Below are 17,872 nucleotides of genomic sequence, written 5' to 3' on the forward strand. Positions count from 1 at the left end.
TGAAGGTATTTCCCAAGAAAAGGTATAACATACATTACAATAAAATTTATACCTTTTACAAATTGTGCAAGCATTTGGTAAAACCAAATTAACTGAAATATGAACAATTTTGTTTAAAAATTGAACCTAAGAATGAAAAAAATCTGAATTGACTTAAAATCTTATATATTAAAACAACAAAAATAAATATGGGCAATTGGGAAAAGCGTGTATTGGCAAATTGCTTGTCACAGGCTTGAGTTGTTTCTTGTTTGCAAGAGCCTTTTACATACATTTTTTCTATTGAACAGAAGAAACAAATTTTAAAAAAGAACATAAGAATAAAGGTGATGGGTTAATTCGTTTCTGAATTTTGAGTTTAGATCAGCTGGAAGTAAAATACAAAATAAAAACACTGTAAGAAATTAATACGAAAGATAAAATTATTTTATTCAATGAATGATGACAGCACTAACGGTAGTTTCTTCTTTGCTAACCAAAAGTAAAATTCTTTACTGTTGTTCTTATATGAGTATGCCTTCTATAAAAAAGTAATTTTTGCCAGACATAAGCATTAGAAGAAAAATTACTGTAGTTATATGCAATAATGCTGTTTAGTACAGATACCTGGTCTACACGGCACACAAAGGTATGTATTGGTCATACCTTCAAAATTATACATCTTCCATTATCTTATAACCAAAATTGAGGACATAAAGTACTTAACAGTGTTCATATGAGATAAAACTCAAGGTTTCACAATAGCCATTACTGAAATATCCATAAAAGCAAACCTCAGGAATCTATGAGAACATCTGTGGAGGTTTACAGACTAATTTCACCTGAGGTCCCTCCTCAAAATGAAAGACTATGAAAATGCAATTAAGTATTTAACTCTTTGAAGATAGGTATTTGTGTCAGTTTTAGTTGTTCATACATTTTAAAACATTAACTCTTTTTATGTTTAGATCAGCTGATTGTTCATTTTGCGTCTTCAATAGCGGTGTCGGCTAGTCGTGTTTTATAACATATCTGTATACACTAAGTGGATATTTATAGCATGTTTCCATATCAATTACAAATTTAGAGATATTGAAGTAAAAATAGTTAAGAGTTTGAGATAATAAAGGTTGAGATTTTTTTTGTATGCCAACACCTCTCCTTCTCACCCTAATAACATTTTACATCATATTCATATTAACCAGCCGCCCTAAATAATTGTAATGTTATCTTATTACTTCAGCCTTGAAGCAACACAAGTCCTGCCAATACACTGACTGCACTATGGTCCGTATCACATTTGGTTTAGTCACCATGACCTACGACTGTGCTCCTGGAGGTTACCGAGGCAATAAAAAAAAATGCAGCCTTGAAAGAATGATAACCAACTGAGTAACGTGTTACCGTCTAGCTATCCAAGTCGGACAAGCAGTGCAGATGCCTTATGGTACAGAGATTAAAGTTTAAGTTTGATGTCACTTAGTATAGACCAGCAGTAAAGGGGTTAGCTACATGTATTATAACTAGATATTAATAATTGTAAAGTACAGTAAAATTCCATTAAACAGGCATCCTAGTTTGGCACATTTGGTAATCTGGCAAGCCTTTTGAAAAAAGTAACATTTTCCTGCACAATGCAAAACATCAATTATTGAATAAGCAACAATGGCTTTCTTCCATGCGTGGTGGGCACAGCGTTTAGGCGGGCATGGAGATAGGTTAGGCGTCATATTCGGACGACTTGGGTGGTATAGATAAGACGGGACGAACTTACCAAGGAACGCAGATTCAGCACAACACTAGGAACGCCTCTATGTACACCCTTCCAATTCACCACACATTAACACATTTGAAAAGAAGCTGACATACATGGGAAGACAATTCTACAACTATCTACCTCTGTAGCTGTGAAGCAAATCAGGCATGAGAAATTTAAGACAGAACTTCATAAATGGCTAGCGGAACGACCATTCTATTCAGTACAAGAGTTTCTTCAGCAAAAGTTTTAAATACTTTGAACTTGTCTTAACTTTAAATACTTTTTACTACTTAACTGAGTTATTAGTCTGAACATATTCTTCTACTGATTTCACGAGCCCCTTTTAACAATTACATGATTTTATATCTGTATAAAAAGTTTATGTGATCAAGACTCAAATAGACTTGGATTGTAACTATTTATGTAACACCCTTGAGGTTGAAGCTTAAGTTCGATGTCACCCAGTATAAACCAGCAGTGTTAAATAATGTCTCTCACAATTATATGACTACAAAAATGGCATGAACATTTTTGAAGTTTAACACTTTTTATGCAGTTAAAATCCAGATTATGCAATATTTGGTTAATATTTTTTAATTATTTCATGTCATGATCATCATACAATTTTGGCACAAATTAAGAAAAACTTGTTCTATTAATTTTCAGCTTCATCTTAAGAAAGCGAGAAGAGAAAGGACCTATTTTATATGTCGAAGAGCAATCTCTCCTGGTACCAATTTGTCAGATAGGTTTTGTGTCTCTCCTATGTTCAACACCTGGTTAAGCAGGCAGCAAGTCTGCACCCTACACCCAGCTTCCATTTACATCGGTTAGCAGCATCTTGATTGGCCGATAGATGGTCTTGTCTTCTTAACTTGTATACAAAATTAATGACAGCATTCTGTAACTTTTAAATATGATCCACATCCTCCCTTGTTTCACTGTTGCTGTATGTGGTAAAGTAATAATAAAAAGCAGACAGAATCAAAAATTGTACAGGTTTCGATTTTCCAATGTTTGGCAGTATATGTTTATACCATTACAAATTCCTAAGTCTTCCCATGGCTATCTGGCACATATAAATAAAATGGTCTGTAATTTGAGATTACTGTCTAAAGTATCTCAAGAGCTTTTACAGTACAATTTACTTCCAATGCTTCTTTTTCAAGAATAACATTGACATTTTCATCCTGTAACATTTGCATTAAATAGATGTTTTTATGCAAATTATTGTATATTTCTCTGAGTTTAACTTCATACCATTCTTCACAGACCACTTATACAATTTCCCAATGTATTGTTGAGCCTCCCAATAGTTATACAATATGCTTTGGGTTTATAAGTTAAGGGAGGGGACATGCTTGTGGTGGCCACTTAAGATGAAACTTCTGTATTGAACATTTTTATTGCCACCTATCTTCTGCCCAAACAATTACTCCCTCTTCAAAGCCCAGAAATCCTAGTTTGCAAGCAATAAACTGTAGCTCAACAAATCAAACGCTCGGAAGTAATCTAGCATGACTAATGAGCTACACTTGCTTTCATCTCTCTCAACAAATAAATCTGCAAATATATTAACCAAGGCAATGGTTTCTCCAAAATGCTGACTGAAGCCTTGGAAGCAAATTTTCTGTCTGTTCTGATCAATCTCATAATCTTGTCTCATGACAGTTTTTTTCAAAAATCTTCGATATGGCTTGCAAGATAGAAATCGGTCTCAACTGACATACTGAAAGGGCTCCAAATCTTCAGAAAAAGGTGGACAATGCTTGTCGTCAAGGTATGTGGAAACTTGCCAGTTCATAGATCCATTAATGAACCTAATTATTGCTCCAACTTTATAAGGACCTGTAGCTTTTATCATGACTATACTTATTAACCACACCATCATTACCAACCGTCCTGGAGGTGATCTGATTCATTGCCAATTTTACTTAATCCTCATTCACTTGTTTAAACTCAAATGCATTTTGAAAATTGTCCCTCTTGTTTACATGTAAAGCAAATACCATACAATTCTTTATTTGCTTTATAAAATGATCCCATGTTCACAAAATATTCATTCATATTATTGAATTCAGGATCATTTGGGAATTTAACTTCATTATTAGATACATCGCCCTGACATATCTCCAAAACATTTTTTAATCTGCTAAGTTGAAAAGTTTTCTGCAAAAAAGGATTTCTTTACCATCCATACCACTCTATTTAATCTATTCCAGTCTTGTATTTCCTCCAGTCATTGTCCTGCTTTAATTTCCAGTATTTGCACCTCAAATTGTTTTCCTCTTTGCTCAGTAATTCAATTTCTCTCCTCCTATATAGTGCTTTTTTCTAGTAATTCTTTTTGTTATATAATAAGTGCATTATTGTCAGAAATTAGTTTTATACTTGAGCTGATGAAATCAGTTTTGATGCTTATACCAACTGTTTTATATTTCCTGTTCCAGTTCATTTCTTACACCATTGATATAACACAATTCAAATCAAACTGTCCCCATACAATAAATTTTGGCAAGTTTTTCATATAAATTGCATTTTAAATCTCACATAAAAATACTTGAAGTCTTGTCCACTCTATATCTCTCTCCCTTGTTTGATCTGTCAGTTATAATGTGGTCTATAAGAGTAGATGAATGGTGACTACCTCTCGTCCACTTCATATCTCTCTACCTTGGTTGATCTGTCAGTTATAATGTGGTCTATAAGAGTAGATGAATGGTTACTACCTCTTGTCAACTCATTTATATGTTGTATCATCTGACTATTATTAGTAGATTATGCATACATTTTGCATCATTAGAGTGACTAGAAAACAAATTTATATTAATATTTCATAAATATACGACTGTATTAACTTTAACTGCAATCACAATTACAAATAAAGCATGAAAATGTAATTGAAGACCAGTGCAATTCAAATGAAGGGGTTTGTATGGCAAAACCCCAACCTGATTACTCTACTCTAAGGACAAAATGGGATCTCTGGGAACAAAAGAGCTGATGCCCTGGCCAATCTAGGCTCAGCGTCGAATATAATAGGACCTCAACTGTTCTGTGGTATTTCTAGGTATGAATCCTTTGGGGCTGTCTCGAACTGGGTTCACGCTGAATATTAGAGAAGGTGAAGGCTTCGTCCGGGTCTGAGAATGATCTGAACGGTTCTACAGTAGCCTCCCCTTAGGGAGGCGTCTGACCTCCTCTTTAAGTAGTTTGGTGTCTTCTCAGGTTATGTGTCTGATTACGAAACATGGTTACCTGAGGAAGCATCTTCACAGAGTCGATATCCTTCAGGAGGATCCGCTCTAGAATCTTTGATAGTCTGGATAAGGTGGTGAATTTCCCAAAGAGGACCTGATCGGTTCATTTTGCCAGGTTATAGAACTGCTGAAACCGTAGACTGGTCAGCCACATGGTATACTTCCAGGATACACAAAAGGCCCTTGAGGCTTAAGTGTATGGCAATAGGCCACCCAATAGAAGAAGGAGAATTAATGAGATATGTTAAAGAATATAATATATTGTTGTGGGCATAGGCGAGGGTCCACATCTACTAACTCAAACAGCTTAAAAGGAATGCTTTTATGTAAACGGCCACATCACCCCATGCTTGCGGGGGATGCTGTGGGTGGGCTTTCTGGTCAGCTCTCAATAAAATGTACCCCAATATCTCATAATATCCCAAAGGAGAGTTTGAAGGATAAAGCCATGTTTCGGATATACAGAAAATTTAATTTTTATAATAATGCTTAACATAAAGAGTGTCTTAAAAGTTCTACTCTCCAATTATTGTTTTGTAAATGGAGATAAACAGATTTACTTTAGAGATTGTTTATATGACCAACCGAGGAGTTTTTGTGTGCGAAACATATTTCAAACCCCTCCCCGAAAATGGAGTAATTTGGGAGTAAGTAAAAATGTTGTAGTAAGAACACAACACTACAAGTGATATTTATTTTAAAGGTATTGAAAAAAGAAGAACAATTGTACAAGTACAAACTAGAGGTCTCTAATGTTACCTTATCTGGTGTGGTGACTAACTGAATTTGGAATGTTTCCCTAAAAACCCTCATTAATTAACCATGTTGTAATGGTTGAAATATTATAAACTGATCTTAATTTCACTCAGATTACGTGCTTGGCTACTATTTTCTTCTTGATAGCAATAAATACTAGACTCTCATTACTTTCTTAAATATCTTAAGAGTACTGAGGAAAGTGGTTGTTAATAATCTGAAAGTACATAAAATTTCACATCAATCAACATTAGTGAGATTTACATATTACAAAATTTGCCCAAGAAATAATGAGTTCAATTCCAAAATCAAGCATGAACTAAAAATTTATATTTTTATTGAACTTACCTATGGTTACAATTACTGTTGTGTGGTTTTTTAGGTAGATTTCATTGAAACTATTGCAATCGGCCTCTTGACAGAATTCCCAGGAGATTATTTGCATTTTCTCTGATCATAACCTGCAGAATACAAAACCACCATAATCCTAAAATTTATATATGTATGTATTTATGGGCTTGTACAATATAGCACGAGCTTGTTAACATGTAATCTTTAAACTATCCAGACTTAACTTAGTACAAGGCAGTACTTGCACATACTTGTATGAGTTCGTTATTCTGTCTTAATGAATAAAACGTTGCCTTAATGAAAGATGCCATTCACATCTGAGCAAAATTTTTAACTCGACTAATTCTCATCAGAGAGTGAAACTAATACATTTTCTACATATTTTCTACAAAATATTTTTTTTTCTACAAAATTATAAACAACTTTTATTTTATTTAAAAATTTAGAAAAACATTGGTCATATATCCGTTATCATGCATTATAGTGCAAAACAATAAAGTGTTTTAGAATTCCCAGGTCATTTACAATAATCTTTGTTCCAATGTGGTTTTTGATATCACATATATTATGATTTCTAGACAGTGGGTGTACAAAGTTTTAACTAGTAATTACTAAGCAGATCTCATGGAAATGTCCTATTGCTTGATGGAATTTCTGGGAGATTTTTTGGATTTTCTCCATCATGCCCTCAGAATCAAGCAGACCCTTAGTTTTGATAGAACATTTAAATTTAGTACGATTGTACTTTAGACTGTGCAGTTGCCATGGCTACTACTTTGGTGTTTTATGGTTTAATATGGCTGACCAGTGCACTATTTTCTCCCAAGCTCTGCACCGAGCAAGCCAGAAGTCATAGCTCAAATCCAATGGCAGAATCATTTAAAAATTTTAAATATCCTATAAATTAGGTCCAGTCTCTTTTTGTAGCATCTCAAACAGTTAAGCACAAAATGCCCGCAAAATCAAAAATTTGTTTATATCCAGAAAATAAACACAACATTCTACATTTAACTCCCTGGAAAATCCTACTTTTCAAATTCAAGTTATCATATAAATCGTCTTATAACTGAATTTGTTAAAACCTACCTCTAGGGACTGGAGGCATAGTTCCCAGTGAGCCAAAGATGAGTAAGGAACATATAATCATTCCTTTCCCAAGTTTCAGGATGGCGGTAATTTGAATTTGAGCATGATTTTTTTTCAAGTATTTCACAAAATAAATAAAAATTAAAACTTTTCATAAGGTATTTATGTAAATTCAAGCAAGATTTATACCTACTTATTTTTTATATCTTTCCAGGTTACAAGATTGTGGCTGTATAAAAGTTATAGAAGTATATAATTTAACTGTTATAAATAAACATAATTTTGGATTAATTGTAAATAAAGTCCATGTTATTAAAAAGAACTTTATATGGTTGTAAAAGTTTTTGCCAAGTAAGTTTTCAAGATTATCAACTTTCTAAATTTTTGAAAGGCTTACGATTATATTAACATGATAAAATTGAGGGTTATTGCCCCATTAGTTTTTTGCTAATTAAACATCTAAACTAATAATGCATCTCCAGTTTGATATTTCAAAATGACAGCCTCATGTGAAATCTACCTTTCTTCTGACTGAGCCGGAAGGTATATTTTTAATTATTTACAGCACTCATGTAAATTTAAGAGGGATGCCAGTCAACTGTCGGCAGTCAACTGAGGCTCTGCTTTAACATGGTAATAAAGTTTAAAACTGTGTTATAAAGAGAAACTAATCTCAAATTCATAAATGTTTCATTTCAGAAACTTAGATTTAATGTCTCAATGTTAATGAATTGTTAAAAATAAGAATATATGTTAATATTAATTGTTTATAATTTATATTCAAAACAGTTTTTATGGGAAAATATATAACCAGATGTACGAACGACAGCTGACTATACGAAAAACCACAAGAGAGTGCAGTTGAGGGAGGAGCCTATTTTGCCCGTAACCTTGGAGCGGCCAACGAGAGCTGAGCGACGTTGCCAAACTTGTTCCCCGCTGTAACCACAAGCCGCGCGAGTCCAGCATTCTTAAAATACTTAACCGTTACGCTCGAAAGAAATGTTAGAGCTGTCTTGAATTAATTAACTACGTATTACAAAATGTAATTTTACGGTCATTTAAAAAAAAAGTACATCTCTGTAGCTTATTTCCATGTTGAGTTAAATGGATTGAAATAAATTATTGTATTATATTACTCATATACGAAGATCGTAGGATTAAAATCTTTAGCCGAAATATAAATTAAAAAGAAAACATAAAAATACCGCAAAAACGTTAATTTTTCCGTATTTAACAGTTAGATAATGCCATTATCATTGATATATAATAAGGCATTACATGTGTGCGTAGTATAATCATGTTATGTTAAATGGATTTTCAATTTGGTAAGAAAGTTATCAAATACATTTGAAATATATGTTCTTTTCCATAAATATTATTCAGTACATAACGATGGGAATTGTTGCCGCAACGGTTTTGTTACGCACTTCGGTTCTCATAAATTTATAACCATTTGAAAGCATTTTTCCTACCTGGCTATTAATAGTCTTGAATCTGTGTTATGTAAAATTTTTTTATTACAAGTGGGTGATTTAAATATTTAAACTGGTCATAGTTGAAAAATCATACAGCACAAGTATTTTTATAATATGAATGCACTTTCTTATAAAATTCTAAAGTAACGGTTTTCTATAACATCCAATGAAATTTGAACACAGTACATAATAGATGATTCAGACAAGTGAAAATGTGGAGAAAACGGGTGAAATACCTGTAAACAAAAGCCGCACCAGCCAGCCAGATACCAGACAGATGAGTCATACTATTTCCAAGAAACAGCCCCTTCCTCCTTCCTGTCTCTGACCGTCAGTCAGTGCCTATTGTCGCTTCATCAGTGGCGGTTGAAAATACTGCATTCTCTTCAATTCCAGTACGCGTATATTATTTTGTGCTGAATTTTACTGTTGATGAACGTTTTCGTGTTTTTAAGTGTTGTTTATTGGTAGCTATTATAAGTGTACCGATTATTTTCTGTGTAGTGTCAATTGTAATATACTTGTTATTGTGATTCCTTATTTGGACAAAATGGAGTGTGATGATGTTTGTTCAAGTGCACAGCCATCCGGAAGTAAGAGTGGTAGCGGAAAAACCCTACATAGTGGAGAACGACGTATTATTTACAACGTTTACAACTTTTTCAAAAAACTGTCGTTGACAAATTTCCGAGAAACTCTAAACTTTAAGCAAAGTGGTAAACTGTGTGCTGAGGCCTGTGGTGTAAGTGAAAGAACCGTTAACAAAATAAGTAAAGAAGCTAAGCTGGCCGAAGAAGATGGACCTTCATCATCAGAAATTAAGTTTTCAACGCCAGGAAAACAAAGAAGTCGAAAATAAAAAATAACAGGCTTTGACGACTTTGAAAAAGATGTTTTGAGACGAACTGTCCTTTCGTACTACGACAGAGGGGAATTTCCCACATCAAAAAGAATCACGCAGGATCTCAAACAAAAACTTGATTACAACGGATCGGTAACTTCAACAAATAGATTATTAAGGCATGTTGGTTTCAGGTATAAGAAAACCAATGATGGTAGAAAGTTTTTATTGGAACGAAATGATATTGTAGCGGCTCGTTTAAAATTTTTGAGAACTATGCAAGAGCTTAGAGAATCTGGTGATTGTAGGCCCATATATTACCTCGATGAAACATGGGTTAATGAAAACCATACTCGAAAATACATATGGCAGGATACGACTGAGTCTGGTGGACTAAAGGTTCCTCTCGGCAAAGGTAGAAGATTAATAATTTGTCATGTCGGTTCGGCAAAAGATGGGTTTTTGCAAGAATGTAAGTGGGTTTTTCGGTCTAAGACATCATCCAGTTCGGACTATCACGATGAAATGAACGCTGAATCGTTTAGAAAATGGTTTAAAAAATTGCTAGGTATGCATTTTGGAAGAAGGCTCGATCATCGTTATGGATAATGCTCCATACCACTCAGTACTCGCCGAGAAAATTCCAAATTCATCGTGGAGAAAGGAAGAGATTCAAAATTGGCTGTCTCGAAAAAACATACAATACTGTATGAAAGAAACGAAACCAGAACTTATAATGAGGGTTCTCCCATATAAAACCCAACAAAAAACTTATGAACTCGACGTATTAGCCAATGAAATGGGACATACAGTTGTCAGGCTCCCTCCTTATCACTGCCAGTACAATCCCATTGAAATGGTATGGGCTCAAGTGAAGGGAGAGGTAGCACGTAATAATAAGACATTTAAAATAACCGACGTTGAGAAACTTGTTCATGATGCTCTGGACAAAGTGACTAAAGAAGACTGGCAATCAAGAGTTCAGCACGCAGAAGCCTTGCAGCAAGCTGATTTTGAAAAGGAATGTATCCGCACAAGTGTTGTAGATTAAATAATTATAAACTTAGCAGACAATTCTGACACGAGTAGCAGTGAGGCAGAAAGTGAAAATGAAGAAGACTCCGAGGTTTTGGCTACGATGTTGCCGCCTGAGAGCGAATAAATAATATACAAGTGCAAAGGTAAGAATATTATTAAGTCAATCATGCTTTTTAACGTATTTCATTTTAAAATAGTAGGCCTAAAAATTATTTAGTGGAAAATTTGATTATTTCATAATTTAAAAATATAATTGTTCGATAATTTAAAAATTGATTATCTTGTTATATTGTTTTAATTATTTTTAATCAAGGAACACGTCATGCAGTGTCCAATATAAGCAACATGTATATTAATTTTGTGTGTGTTTAGTAATCGTTTAAAATCACTGAAAAGTTGTATGGAAATAAGCAAGTACTTTACTCTGACTAACTGACGGGACGATTTGTTTGTTTTAATCGATAGTTCGTTTGTAATAACATTAATAAACTATACAAGTAATTTAAATATAATATAGCAAACTGTCAAACTGTCAACGCATTTTAAATATTGTTTTTCAATTATACTGATAAGTTTTAAATGTTCAGTGTCAGTGTTAGTTGTGACAGCGCAGCCACAATGCGCCAGCCGTGCCGGGCGGCAGCGGCAGTTGTGTGGCAACGTCGCGCAGGCCAGTCCATTCTATTGGTCGCCGCCAACTGCACTCTCTGGTGGTTCCTTGTATAGTGTTTCCTCTTAATAGGGCCTACATCCAGCACTGATACTTGCACTTATGCCAAAATATTTCTGAGAAATATAGTTTCCAATAAAATACATTAAAAACTATTTTAATGTTTTCTATAAACTTGCTTTTATATATACTAGCAGGAAACATAATTGATTCTTTAACAATTCAATAAAAGTACAAATTTTATATTTTAGTATTTTAATTTTTTTTACTAGTTTGTTTACATTCAATTGGCTAAAATATTGTTTTACAAACATTGAATGTACAATGGTATTGGCTTTGCCAGGAATAAAGTGACATTTTTCTATGACTGAATGTTGGGACATAATGAGAACGGATTGGATGAAATCAATCATCCAAAGGTTAGACAGCGTTGGTTTTACCAGGAAATTTCTGACATCAAAGGCCAAAAAAGTGAGCTTAACAAGCATTGTATATCATAAAATTGAACATATGTTACAGTATTCATGTATTCTTAACATATATTAAACCATTGAACAATTAAAAATTATCCAATGACATAGTTTTCATTGAATGTTATACAGTTTTCAAAGAACTGCCTCATTAAATTCAAGTTTTTAACTCCTTTTTGACAAGATAATTGAAAACGGAGGATTAACTTGTCTCTTTAAAATTAAAAGCCTTAAGTCCCACCTAGTTCAGTCATTACATATCTTTACTTAAGGTCCTACACTTTACCTTACATCCAATGGCGCAGTGTAGCTGGTATAATGGTTATCACAAGATAAGCAGGTCAAGCAACGTCGAGCATGGCTGCTGCTTGGTTGGGTGACCGCTGAGTGACCCTGCCTTTGCAAGCAGCCCGCCTGCCTGGCCATTGGTAGTGGTTCAGAAGTCACCTTTGGTCCCCACTTAGCTCTAACTTCGCCTGGTAAAATAAGACATCTTTACTTTACTTTTTTTACTTTTACTATTAGTATACCTTATATTACAACTAACTGAAAAAAACATGCACAGGTAATAGAATTTTGTTAAATTTAGTCCTCTGTATTAACGAGAGATAGTGTAGTTTAATAATTATATTAATCTACTATTAATAATTATATTAATTTCAACAAAATATGAGTATGATACTTGATGAGCTCATGCTAAGTGTACATTTCTGAACAATTTATAGTCCTTAATATAATCTTGACCTGAAAAATTTCCTGAATTACCATCTCATCTAGGAATGAATGAATGATGTTTATTCCAGCACATTTTTACAAATGAAATTATTTATTTAGTAATAAACTAATCATAACTGTATAAATAACATTTGACATATGTAACCCATTCAGGAAACAATTAACCTAGCCACTCTAGGATTGATTATTTGAATTGATTTTGGCAAAACTGCATGATTGAACTAAAATATTAATAGAATGAGTTTGGTTAAAGAATAAATTAGTAAATGTTTCAAGACATTTTAGTATATTTGGTTGTTCTACAATAATGTTTGTTGCTTTCTCTAAATATTTTTTATTTGAATTTTTTAGTATTTATTCAAAAAACTTTTTTAGTAATAAAAACAAACAATCAAAAGCAACTGTCAATATTTTATTATTTTTTTGTTTATCTGTTTCATTATTTTTTTATTCCAAACAGCACAATGTTTTTTATATGGAAAACCAGTTTTGATTAGATTACTTCATTACAAAGCATAATAAAAACAATCAAAATTCACTTACTATAACAAAGCCTGTTATTAATTTTTTATGATTTTATGACAAGCTTGAATTATTTGTCTGGGAGATAAGATAAAACTGTTTGTTACATTCAATTGTTATTATTAAAATGATAATTAAAATAAACTATTTACATTACATACATGACATACAATGACCATTCATTTACTATTTATAATTCACTTTTGTGTCAGTCTTTGAGTATCTTTGACATGTCAATATTACTGTCAAAATATCTGTCTATTTCTGAAGTATGCAAACTGTCTTGTTCCATGAGGTAGTGGATGAACTAAATAAAAACCCATTCAATAACTATAAACAGTTAAATACTAAACATTTAGAACACAATACACAGAATGTAAGCAGAACATTAAAGTGACAAAAATTGAGCAAATGGAAAAATGTAAACAATAACAAAACAAGTGATTAGTTTGGTTCCAGTGTGCAAACATAAAAAAACTAAACAGAACAGCTCATAAGGTTGCAGGAGGGCACACAACTGTGATCTAGTGGAAAAACAAACAATTACGTGATTGTTAGTGTCTAGAAAGAGCATAAAATGCGCAGCTCGGGGAAGATTATTCAGTCCTGCTCGCCCGCAACGAGTGATACTCAGGCAAGTTCCCCAATGGGTTAAAGAAAAAAAAAAGAAAATTAGGACAAATGTTAAGGATAGTATTATAATTGAGTACTGGAAGACCAACACTGACAATTTACCTATGTACAGACCTAGTGTTCTAGTCACTAAAATTAAATCCAAAGAAAATGCTGACAAAATTAGAAAAGGAAAGAGAAGAAAAATAAAAGGAAGGTTTGTACATTGCTTTTCAAATTTCATTATACAAATAATAGTTTGGTTCAAGTGGTGTCAACATAAATGTTTTGTTTATAGAATGGCAAAGTTTGTACAGATTAAAGAACTACAAAGGAGTGAAATGAGAGTGTGACCTGTCAGTGACAGTGACATGTCAGTCAAGAGTCTCCTGTAGCTGACAATGATTGTGATCTCCACCTCTGATATGCCTGGTCATCAGGTCTCAACCATCCGTCTCGTCAACCACATGTGTCACTTCAGTCCTACATATAAAATTCAGCGTGATTGCTAACCAGCTCTTTAAGATTAAAACTTGCCCCTTTCTTAAAACTGTCTATGCCATTACTGATTCAATTTTACACTAGATTTGGTTTTCACTACATTTGAATCACAACTCTGATACTTTTATCAAGGGCTACATCAGGACTCTAGCTTGATTACTGGAGCTAAAAAGACAAACCACTACTCTCTAGTCAGTTCCTTTCTATAAATACTGTATTAAATCTAATTATATTATGTGTGCACCAGATATTAATTCTTTTAACTTCTTATATATCTGTAATTAATATTTTAAATTTCAAATTGATTTTATTTATACATGAAAATGTAAAATTTAATTGAAAGCTACATACAATGAAAACTAACATAAAAAAAATACAACATAAACACAACAACAACAAAAACTTAAAATTCCTGACAGAAAAAAGAGTGTGTGATGTTACAGCAGTATGAGGATTTTGCAGAGCAGTTAGATAGATCACCAAAAAGCATATAAAGTTACTCAAGGAAGATTAGTTTACTCAAATTAAATAGGAACAAAATGTTATCTACTAATGTTGTATGCAATAACCAATCATACAATAATGTAAAAAGTATTAATAGTTGGAACAAGGGTCACAAGACTTGAGGCAATTTAAGATAGGAATATTCTGATTACATCCATAAGCAAATAGATTTTAACTTGTGCCACAATTTAAAAAATTGTTGCAAGGCATAACAATGTCCATTACAAAAATATACACATATTGGGTTTCTGTAATAGAATGTAACAAGACTGAATTTCAATTAGCACAGCATACTGATGATAGAAATAAAATTATTCTTGGAATCACAAAATCATGTGATTTAAACAGTGTCCTCAATCTGATGCAATTTATTTTCATATTGTCTAAACTTAGAGTACAATCTTTTCTATAGTGTGTACTTGAAATTAAAAAAAAAATCACAAACATTTGTATATAGTAAGTGTTTACTGAATGGTTCACTCAAATAAAGTGAAGTGGGTATCATTGTCAATACTTATGAATACTCACTTGTGAGTTCACTTATATAACTAAAATAATTATGTAACTAACAAAATTATATAACCAAAACAATTATATAACCAAAATAATTATATAACCAAAATAATTATATAACTGAAATAATGGTATAACTTATTAATGATGTGGTGTAATTAATGAGATTTTATTAGACATTATATTTTAAAATATGGCATTTAAAAATTGAATTTATAATTTTTTAATCTAACAAAATTATACTGGAATCTTTTAGTGTAGATATTGGTTAAATATTAAATATATAATTGCAGTTTTCAAGTTAAAGAAAGACTTACATTTCCAAATGAACAAGCATTATTTATTGTCTTTAACCAGTCAATGCAATCAACAAAGTCAATATTCAACAACTATAATACTACCAAGCAAGTTCCAAAGCCTACATACAAACATTTCACCCTTTCTCAGTGATGACTTAATGTATAAAACAGAATAATTAAAACTAGTCAACAAAATTGGATATTAACATGAAAAAAATAGCAGATCAATACTGATAATAGTACTTAAATAATAAATAATGAGTATTACTAATAAAAGTAATAACATACTATAAAATGAAAATTCAATTATTACCGTAAAAATATTTAGCAAAAATTTTGTAAGAAAGGTAATTTTTTTACTGCTGTGGAAAAAATGTATTCAACAAAAAAAGAAGAATTTGTATGATTTTCAATAATGTTAGACCTAAGAAACCTTCCCCAGCACTAACCTTGGACCAATGGTGTTGATTTTTATATTGGATATAATAAATAAACCCTCTTTTTACTGTAATAAATTATCATATGTAATTAATTTCACATTTTAAAAATTAAATAAAATTGGAGAGGTCATGTCAATATCACATTACTATTTTTGTGTAAAATAAACTAAATTAGTGGTGGAATGCTCAAGCAAGGCCCTATCTACATTTAAAATTAAATTCAACTAAATTGAGCAATAATGATATTGATTTCCAGAATACAGGGTGTTCAGTAAAAGTGTTCCAATACTTTGGGATTTTGTTCTACACATAAAAATGAGCAAAAACGTTTGTATAAAGGTAGGTACTAAAACCTTTAGTTTTCCATCTATCTGTCTGTATGTGTTTTTCATAAAAAAATTATATCTTAACTAGTTCAAAACCAGTTAAGATAAAGTTATGAAACTTGAGAATTGTATTAACCTTTGGTTGACCTTTATGAAAATAAAATATTAACAAAATCTTTTAACTCATTTGAAAACGCCACCTGTTTAAAGTTTTTAAAGTCAAATAAAAAAACCGGTATGGTTATAAACAATGCATAGGATACCAACTATTGTCATTTTTATACTAATTCCAACGGTACTTCTTCCACTGAAATTTGTCAGTGCATAAGCGAGCATGGTCACTTTAAAGATACACTTGCACAAGCCAGGAGCAATAAACAACTAATACCTGTCAACTGGGACATGTTTGGTATTGGAACACTTTTACTGAACACCCTTTATATGTTCATTTTTATTGCCAATAATGTTCTTGATGGTGATGTTCTAGTGTGTAGTTTATCTTGATAGTACAAAATTAATAATTAATGGTATATAATGATAATACTATAAAATTTAATCCTCCTTGTCTCATCACAGAACTGTAAGCACCTAAAATCATGTTGCCCGATATTTTGCTCATAAGGTTTGTAGTATTCTTATTATAGATTATTATTATCTTATTATAGAGCTAAAGGAAAGTGAATCAAAATTCATTTTTGCATACAAAATATATCAATACACCAGTTTGGTTCAAATGGTAATTACAGCTGTCATGATAAATTCATGCTTCCTACACAAGATGAATTGTTGTTGTGCAATTTACATCACATGTGCAAATCATTACAATAATGAAAAAGAATACAATGTTAATCATTTTCACTCAGTTCTTATGATCCTAAATATGGATATTAGTTTTATACCAGTTCTCAGACTTACTGAAAGCTCAACTGCTAGAAAAGATGTCAGTGATGAGTCAGCTAGATAGGTTTTGGAGGACAGACGGAGTGGTAATGAATGCGTGTATGAATGAGTTGTTATCCCCATTAAATTTTTACAGAGACCTTTATTGCATACTTTTTCCCAATTTTGTAGTAGTTTTACCTAAGACATGTTATTATTATATTAGGTTTAATTGTAAAACAACGCTTTATGGCCCTAAATTCACCCTTTTGTACACTATGTCAAAAATAAAGTAATTTGTCATTATTGGACAAAATACTATGGCGAGTCAATACAGTTAGAGTATTAGATATTCAGTTTATCAGTTCTACAGATTACTGGAAGGGATGGGGGCCAATCAGAAATAGCATCAACAGATTCCCTTTCAAAATTGTAAATCTAAATAAAGTCATAAAGAAGGTGTTCTAAATATTCCTGAATAATTTTTTTCATCACAGAAATCCGTGAAATTATAAATTGCCTCAAAAAATAGTAAGGAATAAAACATAATAAAAAATGTTTTGTTGGGTGATCATATAATGTGGGTGATGGCAGAGGTATATGCAGAGAGGATCCCCTAACTGTCATAGCCAAATGTGAAGTTTCTGTGACGTCTTGTAGATGCTAATTTATTTCACTATAATGTTTATCCGATTATACTCTTTATTCTTCTTTCATAAATATTAACTACAAGTCAGCTTAGAGGTTAGTGTGATAGACTGATAACAAGGGGTTACCTATTCAGTCCTGCAGTTGGGTCAACGCCTGGGTGATATTTCTTTTAGTTTAGTAGAGTTGTGAGGTGAGAATTAAA

General features: G+C 32.2%; 1 long non-coding RNA gene across 1 annotated transcript in view; it reads right to left on the minus strand.

The window, feature by feature from the left end:
* The window catches only part of LOC124369782, an 18,026-nt gene extending 5,879 nt beyond the window's left edge, over positions 1 to 12,147 (minus strand). Inside the window, exons 1-2 of the long non-coding RNA XR_006923092.1 lie at positions 11,975 to 12,147; positions 6,103 to 6,215 (exon numbers count right to left, since the gene is read on the minus strand). This is a non-coding gene — a long non-coding RNA (uncharacterized LOC124369782). The remainder of the gene's footprint in view (positions 1 to 6,102; positions 6,216 to 11,974) is intronic.
* Between the last annotated feature and the right edge of the window lie 5,725 nt (positions 12,148 to 17,872).

The sequence above is a fragment of the Homalodisca vitripennis genome, chromosome X, assembly GCF_021130785.1.
Source record: "Homalodisca vitripennis isolate AUS2020 chromosome X, UT_GWSS_2.1, whole genome shotgun sequence".
Taxonomy (NCBI): domain Eukaryota; kingdom Metazoa; phylum Arthropoda; class Insecta; order Hemiptera; family Cicadellidae; genus Homalodisca; species Homalodisca vitripennis.